Source organism: Trematomus bernacchii, unplaced genomic scaffold, assembly GCF_902827165.1.
Source record: "Trematomus bernacchii unplaced genomic scaffold, fTreBer1.1, whole genome shotgun sequence".
Taxonomy (NCBI): domain Eukaryota; kingdom Metazoa; phylum Chordata; class Actinopteri; order Perciformes; family Nototheniidae; genus Trematomus; species Trematomus bernacchii.
This window is the reverse complement of record NW_022987786.1, coordinates 560,615-569,083: the sequence shown is the minus strand read 5'-3', so window position 1 is coordinate 569,083 and position 8,469 is coordinate 560,615. Positions and strand designations below refer to the sequence as shown.

Sequence of the window (8,469 nt, the reverse complement as noted above, 5' to 3'; positions counted from 1 at the left end):
CAAACCACGCCCGTTTGACTCAGAATGTTTTGTTGTTAGCGGCCATTGTATTTCCTCGCTTCGCAGCACACACGAAGAGATTCCTTTTGTGAAAGCAGTTATTATAGCAACACTGAATAAATCAATTGGAGCGGTGGAGTGATGAGGATGAGGATGTGTCTGCGCTTCTGGCGATTGACTCGGAGGACGCGAAGCGCCACATTCAGAAGCTTCTACTGAATGCAGTTTCTGTGGCTCTGCAAAGTTAGCAGACCTGGCAAAGTCATGTCTGGACGACTACCAAGGTAAAATAAAATGCATGCACTGCACTGTTTTAATCTGCACAATACTGGTCTTAGATGTACTTTTATTTGCTCAGTAGATCGAGCTAGCCATGGTAGAACTTGCTAACGTTAGGTCCAAGCTGGCTAACAACATCTAGCTAGCTAGCTATTCTCAGCCGTGCCCGCTATGAACACGTTTTGACTTGTGAATAAGTGTGCAATGTTCTGTAATTTGCTTCACTAAGTCATGGCACTAATCGTGTGTTTCAGGCGAGGTGTTTCTCTCAGGATTAGAAACTAGTTTTCCCCTCCGGGATAAAACGATAATATAACGTTAGCAATTAGCATGCTAGCTGGACCTCTGTGGCTACACTGAGGTAAACAATAGATTGTAGTTGCTATAATTTCAAGTAATTTGCAACATTCATTCTACATGTTAATGGTAAAAGCTTAAACAGTTGATTACCTGCATGCCACAAAGACTGATGTTCTAATATTTTTGCACATTTAAGTAGAAATGTAATTGAAATTCTATTTACTGCCTAAACATTGTTCCTTGTATTATCCTAAATAGTTTGACCTTGTTTTTTTTTTACATTTAGCAGCTAAACTGTGGATAACAAGTAAACCACATTGGTTTGTTATTCAATATTCAAAAGTTTTTTGAATCATTACATGTCACTTGTTAGACGTTTTTATCCAAAGCTTACATACTCAATACTGTGGGCAATCCCCACAGGAGCACTTTGGGGTGAAGTGTCTCAGGGACACAACGACATGCTGACTGCAGTGGGGTTTGAACCTGTGCTCCCCTGATCCGAACACCAATGCACTTATCCACTGCGCCACACACCTCCATCCTTTACTCAAGTAGAAGTACAGATACTCGTGTTTGAAATACTCTGGTAAAACTTCTTAAGTAAAAGTAAAGAGGGCTTTGAAATGTACTTAAGTAAAAAGTACCCATAACTAGCAGCTGTTTTAAAGAGTACCTGACCTCCCTTTATATTAATAGAACAATAATGTCATTGTTAGCTAATGAATGTTTCCATGCTGAACAACGGCAACATGACAACGTTTTCATTGGTCCCTCTTCTTTAGAGAAGACCAGGAAATGATGGATACACGGATCGTGTTCAAATCAATAGGCACGCAATGACTCTAAATAATAATGATCACGCCACCAAACACACATTCAAACTAAAGGAACCAGCCTGTTTGGGAAATGTGAGAAGTAGAAAGTACAGGTATTTGGGTTCAACATGTAAGAAGTAGAAAGTACAGGTATTTGTGTTCAACATGTGAGAAGTAGAAAGTACAGGTATTTGGGTTCAACATGTAAGAAGTAGAAAGTACAGGTATTTGTGTTCAACATGTAAGAAGTAGAAAGTACAGGTATTTGTGTTCAACATGTAAGAAGTAGAAAGTACAGGTATTTGAGTTCAACATGTGAGAAGTAGAAAGTACAGGTATTTGTGTTCAACATGTAAGAAGTAGAAAGTACAGGTATTTGTGTTCAACATGTAAGAAGTAGAAAGTACAGGTATTTGGGTTCAACATGTAAGAAGTAGAAAGTACAGGTATTTGGGTTCAACATGTAAGAAGTAGAAAGTACAGGTATTTGTGTTCAAAATGTAAGAAGTAGAAAGTACAGGTATTTGTGTTCAAAATGTAAGAAGTAGAAGTAAAAAGTGATCAGAAAAATAAGTAGTGGAATGTACTTAAGTACAGTAACGAGGTATTTGTACTCCGCTACTTCCTACCTCTGACCAACGTGTATCTCTATATTCAGAGCACCCAGTATAAGACGGTGGAGCGGGTGGTGCAGACTCTGAAGAACCTGTGCTGTGCTCTGGACGAGACGGAGACCCAGGCCATCACTGAGGCCGTCAAAAGGCTGAAACACTCCGTCAACTTACCCCAGACACGCTCCCCCAAGGTGGGCTAACACTCTGCTTCACACGTTCATACAGAGCGTTGTTTACATGTTAGGAAGTGTTTGTAAGATCAACTTGTTTTGCAGATGGGGTCCACATCGTCTGGTCAATCGTCAAATGGTACGTACACACAGTCACACTCCACCTCCACTTATTTAATTTAAATGTGATTGTTGCAGCTTATCATGTCAATGTGGTGCAAAGATGCATTACAGACAGAAATAACTTTTAAATAAAGTCACTGTCAAGTGTCTAAGGCTATTTAAAGACTATGTGGCTTATTCTATTACGGTATGAATCATTCAAAGCTTCATAGCATCATTAATGCTTGCATTAAAATTGTAAAACGTTTAATTTGTATCTATTTGTCCCTATCATGTCCTGAGAGCCCTCCATCCCCCAATTGCTAGTGCCTTCACCATTTAAAATGTTAATAGTCATATCAAAGGTGTTCCCTGTGTTCCTCCTGTTGTGTGCCTGCAGAGACAGATTTGGACAATGTTGTGTCGTTGTTGCGATTAAACTGATCTTGTATCTTGCATATTTCACCTTAGGAAAGTGGGCACGCGATGACAGCTTCCTTGACACCATCATGGCGATGGCCCGCCGTGCCATGGTCAGCAAGGAGAATGAGGACCTGCGTGCCAAGGAGATGCACGACGAACGGCTGCTGCATTCACACAAGGCCCAGGAATCGAGGTGGAGCAACAAAATACCTTTCAGGCTGGGCTTCTGGCAGTGCTAAGCGAGCTGATTAAATCCAACAGGCCTTCAATACAAAAATTAAGAAAAACTTGTCGTTGATAAACTGTACAATGACTTGTTGGGAGGCGTGTGGTGCAGTGGTCTGGTGCGTTGGTGTTCGGATCAGGGGAGCACAGGTTCAAACCCCACTGCAGTCAGGATGTCGTTGTGTCCCTGGGCAAGACACTTCACCCCAAATTGCCTACACCTGTGACAGTTAATTTTGTATTATTGTGATTATATATATATGCCACTGTTATTAATACTGACACCTAACTTTGCACAAAGGTGTGTCTGCTGCTGAGCCTACCTATTGATATATATATATATATTGCCACTGTTATTATATTGTTTTGATACTACTGACACTTATTGATCTGCTGCTGATAAATAAAAGAGAACCTACATGCACGGCACTAGCACTATGACTGTCTTTGTTTAAACCAGCAGCAGTGCAGCGGTACACAGACTAACCTGTGTGTGTGTAACGTAGTTCTTCAGGTGTGCATGCTTAACATGTATGTTAACATGTATGTATACAAACGTTTTTAAAGAGCTTTCAACCTCATCCCATTGTCTTTAACACACATTTAACATAATATACTCATTAATATACAAATATACAGTTTGAGTACTGTTTTGATACTGACATTTAATCTTTGCACTAAGGTGTGTCTGCACTATTGTAATTGTGTCTGTTGACTGGTAAATAAAAGAGAACCAAATGCACTGTACAAAATATCAGCTTTATTGTCAATTTACAATTTCCATGCTGTTCAGATGCCTCTCCACAACGTTGCTTCCAGGCGAATACAGAGGAGTTGAAAAGAGCCCTTGGACATTCGGAAATCTTCGATCCACTGTACGTTGGCACCACCTCCCACCAGGCCGACGTTCTATTGTTCACCCAGAGTTCCGTAGTATTCGCATATCTGGAACACATACAAAGACACAAATTAGCCCTACATTAGATAGTATTAATGTGATTTAATGAACGTACCATTGCTGTTCTTTGGGCGTGATAACGGCCATCATCCTCGGCTGTACAACGGCGAAACATGTCCATCGCGTGTGATTTCGTCGTCTAATCCTTTTGTTAAGGCTTCTTAACCGCCTTCGCCTCCGACTCAGCATTTCTATTGCATTTGAATGGTCGATCTGTATTTGTATTTGTGGCTGGGTTATTGGCTTAAATAACTCCGTTACGAAGCTGTATAACACGACCATCAAAACGTCAACTCCATACCGTGTCTGAGGTCGGAAGGTAAACAGAAGCATACAGCGGAAGCGGAAGTTTTTTTTCTTCTTCTCTCGGTTTTTTGGCGGATTGCAACTTTAAGGTGCATACCGCCACCTACTGTACTCGCCGTGAAGTTGTTTGCAGCCTGCCAGGAAAACCTAAGCAGAAAAAGAATAAGTGACGTCAGCGGCTCATTTGCCTAATCCACCCCCAGGAACTCATTTTGGTGTGAACGCGATATGCTTTAGTTCGTCAGAACTAAAAGAGCTCTCATGAACTAAAGTTCTCAGGAACTACTGTGGGAAAAGTACTTGGTGTGAACGCCCCTTATCACACTAATTCATAAAGCAAGTTAGACATTTTGATGTTCCGGACCTTTGCATGGGGACATTTTCTCTAACTGGACCTCTTTGAATTTTAGTTGAATACCCCTGATCTAGGGGATCCCCCTAGAGGAGGTTAGGTCCCCCCCTAGAGGAGGTGAGGTCCCCCCTAGAGGAGGTGAGGTGAGGTGAGGTCCCCCCCCCCACCACACCATACTTAAATCATGTCCACATGGATAGGAAACTAAATATATTTGCACACATCTTGTGTCCATATCTTTCTCCACACCGTGCGCGAGTCATGGTGAGATATCTGGATTCAGAGGTTTCTTTTTCTTTGCACAGCATGAAAGAAAGGTGAAATGAATGGGCTGTGATTTTAGTATTTTTAAGCAGAGGTCAATCATTTGTACGGCCCTCGGAGGATGTTGAAAAACTTGAAATGGCCCTTGAGAGGAAAAAGGTTCCCCACCCCTGCTTTAAAGTGATGTTTAAAACTCAGTTAATGCTCATTCACTGGAGCTTCCACAAACAACAACCAACATAATTATTACATTCAAATGAAGTTCATTATTCAAGTTCTCTCTCTCTCTCTCTCTCTCTCTCTCTCTCTCTCTCTCTCTCTCTCTCTCTCTCTCTCTCTCTCTCTCTCTCTCTCTCTCTCTCTCTCTCTCTCTCTCTCCTCTCTCCCTCTCTCTCTCTCCTGACAGCCTGTCAGTATCTCCTGCAGCTCACTGATCCAGTAATGAGTGACCCGACAGTGAAGAATAAACATATGTATAACTAGTTCAGCTTGTTCCAGAGGTAGATCAAATAGCTAAGTGTGTTAGGTCTAACTCTCAGTGTGTGTGCTGCTCCGCTCACCGGTCCGTCACAGCGGGTGGAGCTGCAGGATTTCTGCTTCACACACGTTGCATACCGCTATTTTACTGTCTTTAGGGGGAGAAAAAGAGATCTCCGTCCTCCGTGTTTTATTATATCGAGTCGTTATTCATTTGTTTTAAAGCTCAATAAATAAGAAAGAAGACCTTTGACCGGCACTTTTCTAATTTTGTCTGGAAGATTTAAACTTTAACGGACATCTTGACCGGCTAAAGAAACTGAAACTGAAACTCTGCTGCACGGTCCCCTCGTTCCTTGGAAGAGGCGGAGAGGTGGGTGTTTGTCATCTGCTGGTGGACTAACCGGAGAGAATTACAGTGCTTGCCTCGACGGGGAGGGATTGCATTGAATTAAAGCAGCGGGAGCAAACGCTTGCCTCGGGGAGGGAGAAAGAAAGCCACAGGGGAGAATAAACAGAAGGGTAACCATGGTAACTATGGGCGGGAAGTCTTCTTCGCTGCTTTTGTGGCAGACTACAGCGCCACTTACAGGCCTGGCATATGTACTACAGCGTCTCCAGTGCTTTCGAGCGGCAATGGCCGGCCGTGGCCCAACCCCACATTCCCCTGATAGGTGGAGAGTTGGCCCAATAGCCGTAGCGCCACTTCTGTGACGTCAGTGAAGTGTTCAAATCTGGATCAGTTTTTATCAGATCCGTTGCAGCCCCTTTTTTAGAGATTTGGGTATGGAGGAAAATAGAGAGGGTTGTGTTTTCTGACACTTGGTGAGTTCCCTGGAACACCGGGGACACATATTCATGTATAAAAGACGTACAAAAGTGCATTGTGCATGATAGGTCCCCTTTAACTTGTAATGGAGTATTTTCACAGTGTGGTGTTTGTACTTTTACTTCAGGATGTACTACCTGCAGCACGTGCTGATAAAGTGTCTAAAGCAGCCGCGGCATTATGGGTGGGCCTAGGCCCACCCACTCTGGCACTGGGCCCACCCATTCATTGATCAAAAATGACTGTGAGAAAATATAGTTTACGAACATTTTTATTTTTGATTATCAAAATTAACAATTAAATAATAAAATAAGAGCAAACATGTGTTGCCCTTTAAAAGCAACATAAATTAACGTAATCAGGCAACGTAAAATGTGAATTGGACCGAACTCATAGTCGAAGCGCGGGAGCAAACACATCATAGAACGTCTCGCGGCTGCGCGCAGATGAATGAGGACAGTGGACTGGACAGACGTAAAACATATACCGCACTCACTAACGATGTCACAACAATCGATGTTCAGGTTTTTAAAAGAGTAAGAACAGAGTCGCCGCCACCAGAACCACCACACTCATCATCCTCACAGCAGGTGCCGCCTCAGAGAGACGAGAGTGTGTTTAATGTTGTGCCCCCGCTGAGCTCAGTCCCTCTGCGGGACGTAGCATCCATTGGAAGGACAACAGAAAATAGCATCCCAGTGCCGGACCTCTCAGCCATAGATGACCCGGCGGCTACACAGCCAAAGCTCATACAGTACCCTCAGACACTTTTCGGACAAAGGAAAAGGAGCTCCGCTGCCCACTGGTATGACAAGAACACATTCTTGGAGTATAGCATTAGCAAGGACAGTGTGTTTTGTAAAATGGGCCGGCATTTTAGTGAGAGAGGCGGGGCAGGCGGAGAAGATACATTCAGTCGCCATGGTTACAGGGACTGGAAACATATCGACTATGCTCCCAGTAAACACGAATGCAGCGCAGCTCATGCAATAGCTATGGAGAGAAATACAAACTACAGCGAGAAGTCTGACCATGGAACCATCCTCCATCAGCTACTCAACCCAGAGGGCCGACAGGGAGAGATCATTGAGAAAAACCGGGAACACCTAAAAGTTTTACTGGACATCATTCTCACATGTCCAAATTAGCAAAGCTTCTGAGTGTACTGTGAAACAGTATCTGCTGCCCAGCTGCTTTAGTATGAAACGTACCTTCAGCTCATGAAAGCTCTGCAGTATCAGAAGGAAGTAGCCTAATGATAAATCTGCAGCCTCTGAAAAGTGCCGCGTCAGAGAACCAGTGCCATTTACGCACGGCCGCTCACTTCGCTAGATCCGCTAAAAAGGACAGCAGGCTGCGGTCTAACCACACAGACACACATCAGGTGCTCGGTCATTATTCCATATTCTGCCGTTGTATGCTCTTTGTTTCGAAATGTATCAATGTATTGTGAACCAAAACAAAATAACATGCAGTTTAACATTTAATTTCACTCATTGCGGCGTGCTTAATCAGTTAAAGGGCCCATGTCATGGCCATTTCCACTGATCATAATTACATTGTTGAGGTATACTAAAATAGATTTATACTGTGCAATTTTCCAAACTCACATTGGTTTCGCATACAGCATCTCTGTCAAGCATGTGTATTCAGCAGTATTCACTCTCTGTCCAAAACGACTCGTTGGAGCTCTTGCCCCCCCCTCCCTGTGAGCCTAGTGTGCTCCGATTGGTCAGCTCGGCCACTCTGTTCTGATTATTCAACCACCAGAGAGGCTGCGCCCATGTCTAAACGGCTGCTCTCAGCCGAACATCAGTCTTATCATGGCGTCGGTACAGCCGTATATTTTATATACATATATATTTTTAACTGTTGTTATAGAAGAGTGTGACGGCCCCAGGGCCTTTGTCTTACGATGGGGTGGAGCTGAAGAGGCTAATCAGCGCGATCACGGACACCTACGGAGCCGAGGTGCTATTAAGCCCAGCTGCCCGGAGTCACACGGCGGCCCCTCTCTCTCTCCAAAGCGGCTCGGCGATCCTCTCCCCTCGACCACCTATCTCTGCATTTACCACAATAAATGTGCCGTGGTTTTGTAAACTCGTGTATGTCTCCTTGCCTTTCCGTTGTGGCCTACGAGCCGGTCATAACAAAGAGTAAGTTATTTTTACCCGTTATAAACTACTACTGTTTGATGAGAAATCAAATCATGGTTTGCTATATATGAATGATATGTTATAGGTGCAAATAATTCAGGGAAGAAAGGATAGGCCTACTAAGTATTTCCATTAAACTTTATTTTTAGAAATGTACAAAATGAACGTAAATATACATATATTGTTGTCGGCATCT

General features: G+C 43.3%; 1 long non-coding RNA gene across 1 annotated transcript; it reads left to right on the top strand.

The window, feature by feature from the left end:
* Nucleotides 1-1,946: 1,946 nt before the first annotated feature.
* Nucleotides 1,947-2,792, top strand: LOC117497574. The gene is made up of 3 exons (XR_004557433.1): nucleotides 1,947-2,202; nucleotides 2,287-2,320; nucleotides 2,755-2,792. It is a non-coding gene; the product is annotated as an uncharacterized LOC117497574 (long non-coding RNA).
* Nucleotides 2,793-8,469: the final 5,677 nt, after the last annotated feature.